Below are 14,044 nucleotides of genomic sequence, written 5' to 3'. Positions count from 1 at the left end.
CGAACGAACTATTCCTTGAACAATAAAATGTCCACGTAATCAATCAATCAGTGGGGAGAAAAAATAGGCATGACGGATTACAATAGGGGACAAAAATCTGCATTACCTATCCTTCACTATCTGCAAAGGGGGGCAGAATATTTCTATTCTTCCCTGTTTGTAGACAGGGAATATCTCAAAGAGCAATAATCGATAAAAAATCGATAACAAACAATCAGTGGGGAGAAAGATAGGCATGACGGATTACAATGGGGGACAAACGTCTGCATTACCTATCCTTCACTATTTGCAAAGAGAGAGGAACGTTCCTATTCATCGCTGTTTGCAAATAGAGAATGTCTCAAAGAGAACCAATACTTCAAGTACAATCAATCAATCAATCAGATGGATAAAGCCATCCTACCAATCGGACGTAAAGACGTCCTACTTAACCTTACCCGGACCGGACCGTGTGGGCAATTCTTCGCCTTCCCTTTTTCCAGCGCCCAATCGTTCTCTTTCTCCATGTTTTTACCGCAGCATTCCTGTGGGATTCCAGTCAGGACAGTAGGTCACTTGAGAGAGGTCCGTTCGGAATCGGTGAAGTTCATTCAATCGGCAGCCGGACGAGGGCCCTCTCAAGGCAGGTATACTCCAATCGTTTAGATGTTCACCCCATCGTCTGGACCTCTCTTACCGGACCTTATGTCGCTGATGGGCCCCACGGTGGGCGCCAATTGTGGAAAAGTCAGCCCATAACGCACCTGATGCCCAGGCTGCTGGCGCAGGACGCCTCTTAGTTCCCATCTTGAACAATTACCAAATTAAGAGACGGGCGCTGGAAGCAGGAAAACAAGAACAGAGTTTTATTTCTCATGAGGAGAGCCTGTCATTTCGGACACTCGCATAGTGTCTTCAGGAGGTGCTCTAAAAAGTTTCTCTGAGGCTTCGTCTTTTATACACATGTTTATGATGCACAAACATTCCTTATTGCAATAAAGACGCTTTGAAGTAGGAAAAAGCATGCTTGGAATCCCAGCTTCAGGCCTATTCCCATACCAGTCACTCAGATGTCATCCTCCCCTCCTGAATGTAACAAGAGATTGTGATCTCTCAGCCGGACATTCCTACAGGACACGAGGGCAGGAGGGGATGATCAGATCAAAGGTTGGGCAGGCTATAAGATCAGGCACTTCGGTTGGTGTATCACGGTTTTGTTATGCTGGGCAGGAAAAGGGGGGTGTACATCCACGAGGCTTGGTCTTAGGACTTGGGACCGGGTCGAAAGGCCAAGTGCAGCTGGGGGGGCTCGTCAGCTGAGGGGAAGGGTGTTCTTGGGAGGAAATGGGGGGGTGTGGGTCAAGCAGGAGTGTTACTTCTAGAGCAGGGTCACGCAGAGGGAGAGGGTCTTATGGCCGATGCATGAGCAGTGCGCGCGGGGAGGGGTGCCGGGGGTTTAACAAACGGGCAGAGAGGCCATGGTGCCTAAAATGGCTGTCGTGTACGTGTGTGCATGGGTCTATGCTGGCGGGATAACACAGTCAGTGTTTCGCGATATCCGTTCTGCTTACAACAAGGGGTACAGTGAACACAAATGAACGCCGCTTATGTGCATATACATTGCCATTTTCAACAGATCCACGCACCAACAGCAATGCTGTGATTGGCTGGATACAACCTGAGAGAAAAGTTGCAGCAGCCATTTTGTCAATCGGGACACGGTACCCTGGGGGAATAAAGTGTAAATAGGATATAAGGGGTCAGGATAGAGGTATCCTGACCCCATGGGACTGATGGACGGGTCTGTGAGGGAACCCTCATAGGCAAGAACTTGTCCAAAAATGATTTATTTTCACATGCGGGGATCTGCGGATCCACCGTGGTGCTCAGCGCAGTCCCTGTGCAGATCCAGATCCCAATTTTAAAAAACCACAAATACTCACTCACACACCTACTAACACACTCACTCACACATCCACTTACAGATCCACACAGCCACTCGCACACACATCCACACAGCCACTCAAACTCCCACTCACAAACTGATAAAACCACTCACACAGTGACCCACAGACCCCACAGCCACTCACACACCCATTCATATACCTACTCACACAGCCACTTAGACAACTCACAACCACTCACACAGCCACTTACAAAGCCATAGAACTACTCACACACCCACTCACAGATCCGCATGGGTACTCACATACCCACACACCTGCTCATCCACTCACACTTCCATACACCCACTTAGACATTCACTCACACACCCATACAGACACTCACACACCACTCACAGATACCCCAAACCACACACACACACACTGACAAACCCAAAGAGCCACACACACTCACAGACCCACACACCCACTCACACATCCACTCAGCACCCCACTCACACATTCATATACCCACTCACACACCCATACAGCCACTCACACACCCACAAAACCAATGAAACATTCACTCACACAACCACTCACACACCCACTCACACATCCATATAGTCACTCACACGCCCACTCAGAGACCTGCACAGCACCTCACTCACACACCCACTCACACACACACTTATACACACACACTACCAATCACACACTCACTGTCACTCACATGGCCACTCACAGACCCACACAGCCACTCACACACCTACTTACACACCCCCACAATCACTCACCCACCCATTTGCACACCCAAACAACCCCTCAAAAACCCACTCACAAACCCATGTAGCTACTCACACACTGGCTCACAGACCCACAAAACCACTGACACACCCACTAACAGATCCAATCAGCCACTCGCGCACCTACTCACACACTGACACATCCATGTAATTAAATATTACTTTACATTAAAAGACTGGGAACTCACTGAAAAAACAAAGGTTACAGGGATGTTATAGTTAGGTTCAGATTTTACACACACAAAACCATAGAAATTCAGAAGTTATAGTTAGCTCAAGTAACTATAACTCGTGCCTAGGATAACTATAGCTCGCGCCCTCGCCATGCATTGCTAATTACCCCACATATTACATCACTCATGAAATCTTCTATAACATCATTGATAATATTGCTGCAACATTTGCAGTGAAATTATTGATGCGAAAACTGTACATGGCGGGGGCACAAGTTATAGTTACCTTAGGGCACGGGTTATAGTTACTTGAGATAATGTCCCTGTAACCTTTGGTTTTTTCAATGAATTGCTACGGTTTTTTTAAACGTAAAATAACATTTAACTAAGTGTGTGTGTGAGGGTGTGGGTGTGAGAGTAACCATTGTTTTTTGGGTGAAATATATATATATATATATATGTTCAAATAAATCATCACGCTTATGAATCTGAGGCTCGAGCTTACTTCTTTTGATGTGAAAGTTGCTGTAAGGAATTATTGAGGATCGCCTCCTCGCTCGAGCCCGCCGCCATCAAAAGGCCAGGGGACTGGCGAACTTTGTTGAATTATATATATATATATATATATATATATATATATATATATATATATATATATATATTCACTGAAAAAACCATAGGTTATAGACCATATATAGTTAGGAATTAGCATTTACAAAACCTTGAAAATTCACTGAAAAAACCATAGGTTATAGACCATATATAGTTAGGAATTAGCATTTACAAAACCTTGAAAATTCACTGAAAAAACCATAGGTTATAGACCATATATAGTTAGGAATTAGCATTTAAAAAACCTTATTTTACTCACACAAAACCATTGAAATTCCATATATAGTTAGTTGCACTAACTATATATCGCGCACCCGCAATCCACTGCTGATGATGTCACATATTACATCATTCATGACATGGTCAGTGACATCACTGATGACATCACTGATGACATCTCAAATGACATCACTGATGACATCACTGATGACATCATCCAGTGACTGTGTGTTTCTGTAAAGTTTAAATATGTTTTACATATTGAAGAATGAGTAGATGTAGAAGTGTCTGGATGAAGGATTTAGTAGGTGCGTGACTGACTGTATGAGTGAGTGATTAAATGTGTCTCACTGAGTGCATGGGTTAGTGACTAAACTGTCTTAATTTGTGCATCATTATGTCTGTTGTTCTGTAAACTGCTGCATGTGTTGATCAGTAGCTATATGAGTAACTATATGGGTTATTGATTGATTGCCCAAGTATTTGCATGGGAGACTGAGTGTGTGTGTGGCTGGCTGGGAGGTGTGTGACTCTGTGCAGATCAATGTGTACTTGTATCAATGATTGTATAAGAGAGTAAGTATGTGTTAGTATATGGTTGAAAACGTAAGGTGCTCTATGTTTAACTGTATAGATTAGAAAATGGAAGTGTGATTGATTCTTTACAGGACTGACTAGGTGTGTGAGTAACTCCATGGATGAGTGACAGAGTGTGAGAGTCTGTATAGGTGTATGAGTGCATATGATAGTGTTGTAAAGATGAGTGATTGTATGTATGAATGATTGTATGGGTAAATGAGTGAATGTGTGTGTAAACATAGGAATCACTGAGTGCGTATGTAGTAACTAGTATTGGTGTGTCAATGGTTTCAAAAATTATACTCTTTATTTAACACTGGGTGTAACAGAGGTTATATTAAAGTGTGAGGAGATGCATTGTATTGTCACATGAATGATATCATCAGTGATGTGGTCATTGATGTCAAATGAGATGTCATCAGTGATGTCATCAGTGATGTCATTTGAGATGTCATCAGTGATGTCATCAGTGATGTCACTGACCATGTCATGAATGATGTAATATGTGACATCATCAGCAGTGGATTGCGGGTGCGCGATATATAGTTAGTGCAACTAACTATATATGGAATTTCAATGGTTTTGTGTGAGTAAAATAAGGTTTTTTAAATGCTAATTCCTAACTATATATGGTCTATAACCTATGGTTTTTTCAGTGAATTTTCAAGGTTTTGTAAATGCTAATTCCTAACTATATATGGTCTATAACCTATGGTTTTTTCAGTGAATTTTCAAGGTTTTGTAAATGCTAATTCCTAACTATATATGGTCTATAACCTATGGTTTTTTCAGTGAATTTCAATGGTTTTTTAATAGCAAATATCATAAGCTGTCGAATGTCAAGTACGTGGTAAGTAAAAACATTTTCGTGTTTATGCACACTGATCTGCTTTGATTGCTGCCCCCACCCCTCATTTCTATTAGGAGTACTCTCTCTTTGCAGATAGTGAAGGGTAGTTAACGCAGCCCTTTGCCCCCTTTGTAATCCGTCGTGCCTGCTTCTCTCTCCATTTGATTGATTGTTCTCTTTGGTTCATTCTCTATTTACAAACAAGCACAGAGTCGCAATACTCTGTTTAGTCTTTGCAGATAGCGAAAAATCGTGTAAAAAAACAAAAGGAATCGAGCAAAATCAGTAGGCCACTAATGGGATCTCTTTTGACCTCGCTAAAATAGAAACATTAGGAACAACCTGTTGAAAATAGCAATGCGTATGTATATAAGCGGCGTTCATTTGTGTTCACAGTACCCCTTGTTGATTGTTTCAATCGAGCATTGAATTGTTCGAAGTTAATTCTCTTAAGGATCTTCTCTACCTGCAAACGAGGAAGAATAGGAATATTCTATCTCCCTTTGCAGATAGTGAAGGGTAGGTAACGCAAGCCTTTAACACGTCGTACCTATTTCATTCCTCATTGATTGATTGATTGTCCGAACATTGACTGTTTGGGAATTAGTTCTTTTTGGAGGTATTCCCTGTTTGCAAATAAACGTAGGAAAATCTTTGCAAGTAGTGAAAGGGTACGTAATGCGGACCGTTCTCCCCCGTTGTAATCTGTCATGCCTATCTACTCCCCACTGATTGATGCACCTTTTTCACCCGGACCATTTACTAGAGATACGTCATCTGGCCCGACCAGAGAGCACCCCTAGTGAAAAGGACATATGCAATAATAACGAAGTGATCACTGTATCCTGTTAACAGAAACTTTACCATGAAACAACCTGGAAAGAAAAAAATAGGAAAACGAAAATCAGTAGGCCACTGATGAACATGAACTTTTATTAAACAACGAACAAAGAAACGATAACATAACGTAATGATAAAACCTATTAATGTCCTAGAAACAAGAAAACGTTAAAATATGCCAGTGATGAGAGACCAGAAAAACAGTAAGAGAAACCAAATCACCCCTCGCTGTCCCACCGCCTGCCACGCCAAAAAAATCGATAGACTAGGGAAAATGCAAGTCAGTAGAACATCCACCCCCACTCTGGAAACTTCCAAGGTGGGGCAGGGTTCCGGCTACGCCCAGCCGGGAGCAGCCCATATAAGGCAGGTCCTGCTGCCACGCCTCGGCCAGGAGATCCTAACGTAGGGTGTAGCCGAAGGAGAGGCCGAGGCCAGCGGGACCCGGCCAGGGGATTGCCTTTACAACGCTGAACAGTTGCAGGGGGGGGGAATGTCTCCTCGACCCTCCCCTCTCTCTCCCAGTCCGGCCGCGGTGGCCCTTGAGAGTTGCAGGTAGTCCCGCCACATGCTCTTCCGGTCCGACCACCAACGGTCGGGGGGCCGAGGCCGACGGGATCCGGCTGCAGCCGATAAACCAAGAAACCCGTTCATGGGGCCAGAGCCAGGGGCGTCCGGCCGACATCCACCGGAAGCCCGGCCCGAAGACGGACGGGACACTTCTTTCTTTTATAATGGCTGCGACAACACTGGGGGGGGATGTCTTGCACATGCCTCCGACCCCCCCCTCGTCCTCATCGCCTGGTCCGGCCATAACAAATCTCAAGCGAGACGCCGTGGGGTGCACTGGGAGGGAGAGACGGTGCGAACAGGCCTCTCCCGCCTCCCCAGGTGGAGACTTCCCAGCTGCACCGTCAGCGCTCCAGGCGCCCGGAAAACGGTTCTTCCACTGTGGCCATGCTGCAACGTCTCGCCCGGCAGGGTGGAGCCCGTCCGCTCATGTGACCCCGCGATCGCCGGTAGCTGCCGAACTCTCAAAATGGCGGTCGACCTGGCAAGAGCGGGCCCAGCATAAAGAAATGGCCCGGTCACTGGTTGACTCCACCACCGTAGTCCTCCACGACCTTGAAGATTCTAGAGGAGCCGCGGGAGTCTCCGACCCCCGATGGGGAATGACTGCCATGATCGCCCGTGGAGTGACGAAACTGTATCCGCGGGACGTCGGCGCTCCCATGCTGGCGCCAGCCTCACTTTGAATTACTAGAATCCTGCAGACCTCACTTCCGGTGAAAGCACAGTGTGACCCGGTAGGAAAAATTATTGCACCCCCTCCCCTTTTTGACTGATAGTTCAAACCACCGATCCTTTCCTTTGCCCTTTTAACGGAACTTTGGACTGCCTCCCCCTCTTTTACATTTTCTAGAGAAAACAAAACATTAACCACTACATTAGCATAGCAGTTGACACCAGAACTGTTTTCAAATTGAAAACCAACAACATCTTCAACAGAATCCTTTTTGTTTCTGCTGTGACCCTGCTACAGCACAGGCATTGTCCCCAGCAGTAATTCTGCAATGCCGGTAAGAATAGCTGTGGTGCCTACTGGACTCACTCACCCCCGCGGCGCCCCACGCCGTTTTTTGCTGGGCGGCAACTTACTAGACATCACTTTCGTGCCATCTAGATTTCAGCGCGTTCTGCTGCCTTGGAACTATTCGCACAACAGACCGCTACTGACAAGAATATTTCATTATTGGTGCTGTCAATTTCAATAAATCTATTGGATAATTAAAAAGAAATTGCCACGGTCTCTTCGTTGTTTAAATGTTTTTACTGTTTTTGTTTTGTTGTATATATTTATATGTTATTAAAGTTTTATATTCCTACTACTTTGTTGGAGTGCTATATATTTTTAATGTGACACATAATTGTAAAAACTTTGATGTACAAAGAGTCATTCCTGGAATCTTCCGCTTCAGGCTCGGTCCCCTCCCCAATCACAATACAGGATGGTTTTCAGATAGTAGGAACACGTGTGGTGTGACGGATCTCATCGAGTGTGGGCCTTGATCTACTATAACTCCTTTGAAGAGGGGTGATTCTTTACAGCTGGGGCCATAAACTACATCTGCAGGGCTAGCTGATAGCCTGGACAATCGGACACAGAGAAAGAGGAGTGTCAGAGGGTGCGGTAGTGAATAGGGCGAAAGGGAGGTGTCGGGCGGGCACAGAGTGTGATTCTCAGGGAAGAGCAGCGCAGATGGGGGGAGGTTTATTGCCCATGCATAAGACAGAGAGCGGTGGTGACCAGTGCCTAGGGAAGATGCTTGCGTGGGTGAGGAGCCATGCTACGAATCGACAGCGTGCAGAGAGTGGGTCTGCTCAAGACATCTAAAATGGCTGCCGTGCACGACAAAAGTGTGGCATTTCAAAAAAGGCAAGATGGCGCAGACAATGTTTTTCAACACTTCCTCATTTCCTTCGAATCGAACGTTAACAGACGTTGGGGCATATTACCAAAGTTAAGCGATATTTATCGCTAACGATGCTTACCAACCAATTTTTTACCACTAAGCATCGTCAGAAATTATCGAAGATAAACCTTACTATTATCAAGGTTTATCGCAAATGCGATAATAAACGGCCGCAATGCATGAATATCGCTAAAAACTCAGCGATATTCATGCATTACCGAGCTAATGCTCTTAGCCATGTTATCCACCTCCCATTGGATAACATGGCTAAGAACTGCTCAGGGCAGGTGTTACTTTTTGGAGATATTCGCGCTTAGCGCGAATATCTCCAAAAGTTGGTAATAGGAGATAGATATCTTGCATGTTGTAATGCAAGTTATTGTGGTATATGGAACTCATACCATAATCTCTCAGGAAAGCAGAAACTGATCCTTTTGGGACCGCCTAAAAAGGCCTAGGGGGTGAGGAGTACTCTACTTTGCCCCCTTTTCACGTTCCGAACTATTTTATTTTACTCTCTTCTGTAATTACACAAAATACCAGCGATAAGATGCATCGGAGACACACAGTGAGAGAAAGGAGGCCGGAGATGAAGAAGACATGTCAAATACACATTGGAGATAATATAGTGGCAGAAGGGAAGTAAATATGAGTAAACTTACCATGTAACATAAAAATGTTGCACTCTATACTATAAGTCTCATTTTATACTACAATCACTTCGCTACAACCTCATAAATTAAAAATAAAAATGAATAATGTCTCAAACAATTTTTGATTTCTAAATATAAATTTATTCTTCAGAATTTTCTAAATTTGAAAGAACTAGTAACATGTCCTCATCAGCAATGTCCTCATTAAAAGTCTCCAATGATGATTCTTGTAACTCTATGGTCTCCAAACACTCGATAAATTCGCCATCAAGAGATTGATCAAAAAAATCATTCAAGTCATCTCCTCCTTGTGACAATATTTCATTATTGGTGCTGTTAATTTCAATCAATGTAGTGGAATCATTCAAGTCATCTCCTCGTGACAATATTTCATTATTGGTGCTCTCAATTTCAATCAATGTAGTGGAATCATTCAAGTCATCTCCTCCTTGTGACAATATTTCATTATTGGTGCTGTCCATTTCAATCAATCTAATGGAATCATACAAGCCATCTCCTCCTTGTGACAATATTTCATTATTGGTGCTCTCAATTTCAATCAATGTAGTGGAATCATTCAAGTCATCTCCTTGTGACAATATTTCATTCTTGGTGCTGTCCATTTCAATCAATCTAATGGAATCATACAAGTCATGTCCTCCTTGTGACAATATTTCATTATTGGTGCTCTCAATTTCAATCAATGTCTTGGACAATTCAAAAGAAATTGCCACGGTCTCTTCATTGTGAGCCATTTTATTTTGAAATTGCTTGCTGTAAATTGCAGAAAAAAATAATCACTTTCATTTATCGTTTTTAGTAATACATAATATAAAACTAACTTTATCAAGTATTTAGTATAACAGAAGGACTGCAAATAAATAACAGAAAACATTTTTCAAATTATCTTCAAGTGTACAACATAGTTCCCCTTACAAATTAACAACTCACCTTTTTAAAAGTAGCAGAAGTGTTAGTACTGTGTAAATCAAACACCAGAAATTCACCATCAAAAATTCCTCACAAATGTACCTCAGACAGTAGTATCACAAAATGGCTGTGGTTTCCTCTCATTTGACATATATACATAACCAATTAACTTTCATCACACACAAATACAAAACCAAAGTAACATTTTAATTGGTTCTAAATTTCAACACTTTCAAATGTGTTTTCCCCATGCAATTTTCCATAGGACATTTACATACGTCTACAGCCTGAATGGCTGAACGGAATTACACCAAACTTGGCAAAATGGTACATCAAACCTAAGAGGTCAGGAAGGATCTACTATGCCCCCTTATGGTCATTTCCCCCTTCGCTTTGGCCTCCTCTTGTCTCTCAATCCTACCGAGGGACAAGATGGCGGCCGCTACGGACTGTTTGGAATGTTGACAGACGCCGGAGAACCAATCAGCTTCGCAAAGCTCCGTAACGCGAAAAGTACGCGAAGCGGAGCGCTGTTACAGATATATATCTTTTTTTGAACGTTAATTTCTCAAAATCCACTGGAGCACATATATTGAGACCTAGCAAAGGCACATCGGGCTACCAGTCCCTAATATTTTGCCAAGTTTCGTGCAAATCAATTCAGCCGTTCGATTATTATTATTTTGTTTTTTTTTTGCCCCGCGGGGCCCTTTTAAAACCTCCACATCAAACCTAGGGGGTCAGCGAGGATCTACTATGCCCCCTTATAGTTATTTCCCCCTTTGTTTTGACCTCCTCTTGTCTCTCGATCCTACCGAGAGACAAGATGGCGGCCGCTACGGACTGTTTGGAATGTTGACAGACGCCGGAGAACCAATCAGCTTCGCTTCACAAAGCTCCGTTGCGCGAAAAGTCCGCGAACCAGTGCGCTGCCCGGTCCGCTGTTACAGATATATATCTTTTTTTAAACGTTAATTTCTCAAAATCCACTGGAGCACATATATTGAGACCTACAAAAGGCACATCGGGCTACCAGTCCCTACAATTTTGCCAAGTTTCGTGCAAATCCATTCAGCCGTTCGGGCTAAAAGTGAGGCCAACCGCCCTATGGAAAACTCAATGTTAAAAACACGTTTTGGGACCCCCCTTTTTTCTCGGCCCCCACTGGACGAACCCCCCCCAAATTTTCAAGGGCTGCTCAGAAACAAAATGTGCCATTTTCCTGAAAATTTCAGCCAATTCCGTCCACAAACGCCAAAGTTATTAGACATAGAATTTTCAAAAAACCCATAGAGAAAAAATCCTAACTATATATACCTACTGGCGACCGCCAGTAGGTAATATATATATATATATATATATATATATATATATATATATATATATATATATATATATATATATATATATATATATATATATATAATATCTAGTTATTTAGTTGGCTTTTACAGTGTAGCAAAAATAAACCAATATACACGCTTTCATACATACCTGCAGCCAAGTCAGGATACTACAGAAAATAGGCACAGTGTTAATTACAGTATATGTAAAAGCAGTATGTGAGCTATGCCTGGGTCATTCTCACTATTACCTTGGGGACAGCGGTACTCGATGCTAATTGGAACAATATTGTTCTGTAAATCTGAGGGAAATTGTCAATGATGTAATTTAACATGCCATGAGTGATGTAATATGTGAGCTCATAAGCAGTGCATTATGGGGGAGCAAGTTTTTAGATAATTGGCTAAGCTGTAGCTACATGTTTCAGTGTTTTTTCTGTTTTTAAATGTAAGTTCTTGTCTCATTTCAAGACCTAACAATAACGTCACTTTAACCCTTTTTGTGTGATTTTCAGTGTTTTTTAAATTATATTCTAAATTCACCAAAACCTTTGCGAATGCCCAAACCTCACTGTGCAAGGCTTTTAGCCCTGCGCAGTGGGTGTTGGCCACAAGGCCTGGTCTCACTATCAGGCCTGTGCTGGATCCTCTGCAGGCAACCAACCCCCCACTGTGCACAGGCTTTGACCACGTGCAGTGAGGGTTTGGCCACATGAGCGGGACATAAGGGCAGCCCCAGCATCCAACCCTCAGCAAGCGGCCAACCACCGCTATTGCTATCAACTCCAGCATAATATATTTTTATGAACAGCCATGCATGCATGCACTTTTCACGATTGCTTGTTGCAGTCATCCCCCCCATCTGTGGTATCTGTGTTCCATAGTGTGTCCTCCTTCAAATCTCACGTGTAGAGAAGCCACTGCTCCACGTACTGTCCGTTGCTTGGAAATTGGCTGCCAGCCAGAGCCAACACATGGTTTGCTGACTGTCCATATGTTTGTAGGCATGCATTCGTATTTTTCTGAGGACACGAACTTCTTTCAGGGTCGATTCTTTGGGGGTTTAGTGTGTTTGCTCATGTCAGGACTGTCTCTGTTAACGAGTTACCTGACATCCGCATTTTGCCATTGAAAATCGTTTTCTACATTTCAAGTTCTTGTGGTCTTCTTATGGGACTCATTCCGAATATCCTGCTGACTAAATAGGAATTGTTCTTCTATTTTCAAAAAATGTGACACTTTTTTTCAATATTTACAATTATTGTGTGATTGCTCTCAAATCTGTCAATGGTTTGTTTCACGCACATGTAAATTATCTTTCTTCCCCCCCCCCCCCCGCTGTGGCTAGAGACCTTATTCACTTTCTCGATCTGCAAAAGCATTTTTCACAACAAAATTCGGAAAACAAAAGGCATGCCAAGCAAAACTAGAGGCTCGTGGTAACTCTGTTATTATTTATTTATTTTTGTGCTTTTCGGCTTAGTTTCCTTAGCTTTTGCATCAGCAATAAAGCGTTACATTTTATTTGATTTCTTATTCTAAAAATATGAACCCTCTGGAGACCCTAAGTCTATTTTCCAGGAGCAGCCAGCACCATAAGTAAAACAACAGCCACAGAACTCACATCATTATAAAATCTGATCCTGGGTTTCATACATCATAATAGGTTGTTTGTCTTGAGGAAAGTGCAGCGCAATCAATCCTCGAAGGAAAAAGCAAAGCAAAGAATCTACCTACATGATCATCATAAAATAATCTAATACTCACACCGTGACATACATCATAGAACATATGAAAGGAAGGGGAATTGTGATATTTCTTCTGCAAAGCTGTGAAATATTCTAAAACAAGGAATTTTCTGAACTTGATTGTGCACGGGTGTGTTGACAGCAATTTCAGCAATGGGAGTAAGGGTTCATAAATTCCGTGAAATAGAATAAATTTAGGAGAGGATCTCCATTATTTGACTTTAATTGTAAAACGTGACATCTTCCACATGAAGGTGCAGGATTTCAAGTGGAATAGTCTTCAAAATGGCCATAAACATAATTAATGAAAGGTAATTAAAATTCAAGGGTTAAGGCGGTGGTGGGTTGAATAGTAAGAGAAGAAGCTTAGTTTTATGAAAGACTGTGCAGAACAAACATTTCCTGAGAGTGTTTTCCAAATATTTCGGCTGGTGTTTAGAAAAAAACGAGGCAACCCCTTCATCAAATGACACACTTGCAAGAAGGGGTTGCCTTCTCCTACATGTATGGACAATATCGTGATTCCCAACTGCGGCATTGCGCTTTTCTTTAGGGGTTCGATGTTCAATACCGTTGCCGTAGTTAGTCCGCCAAATCAGCAACACCATGGACCCTATCACACACAGAGCGCACGTTCCCTGTTTGCGCCGGCGTGCACCTTAAAGCAGATGAGCTTGATGCAAACAGGGAAAGTGTGCTCCATCTCATTAAGTTCGCAGTCCCCAGGACAGCCGCAAAGTCGGGCTGCCCTGGGGTAGCTCATTCAAGTGACAAAGGGAGTGGCTTTGAGGCAGCCGCTCCCTGTTTCACTGTGCGGGCAGCAACCCACCTGCACTTTAAAGAGGGAAGAGAGATGCCCTCACAGGCAGGTGCAGTGAGTGACTGCACCTACCTGCAAGAGGATGTCTGGGGGGTTCATATGACTACCTTTCATCCCCCCAGAGGGCTGCCATCA

The sequence above is a fragment of the Lissotriton helveticus genome, chromosome 2_1 (assembly GCF_964261635.1).
Source record: "Lissotriton helveticus chromosome 2_1, aLisHel1.1, whole genome shotgun sequence".
Lineage (NCBI taxonomy): Eukaryota > Metazoa > Chordata > Amphibia > Caudata > Salamandridae > Lissotriton > Lissotriton helveticus.
This window is presented reverse-complemented; position numbering follows the sequence as displayed.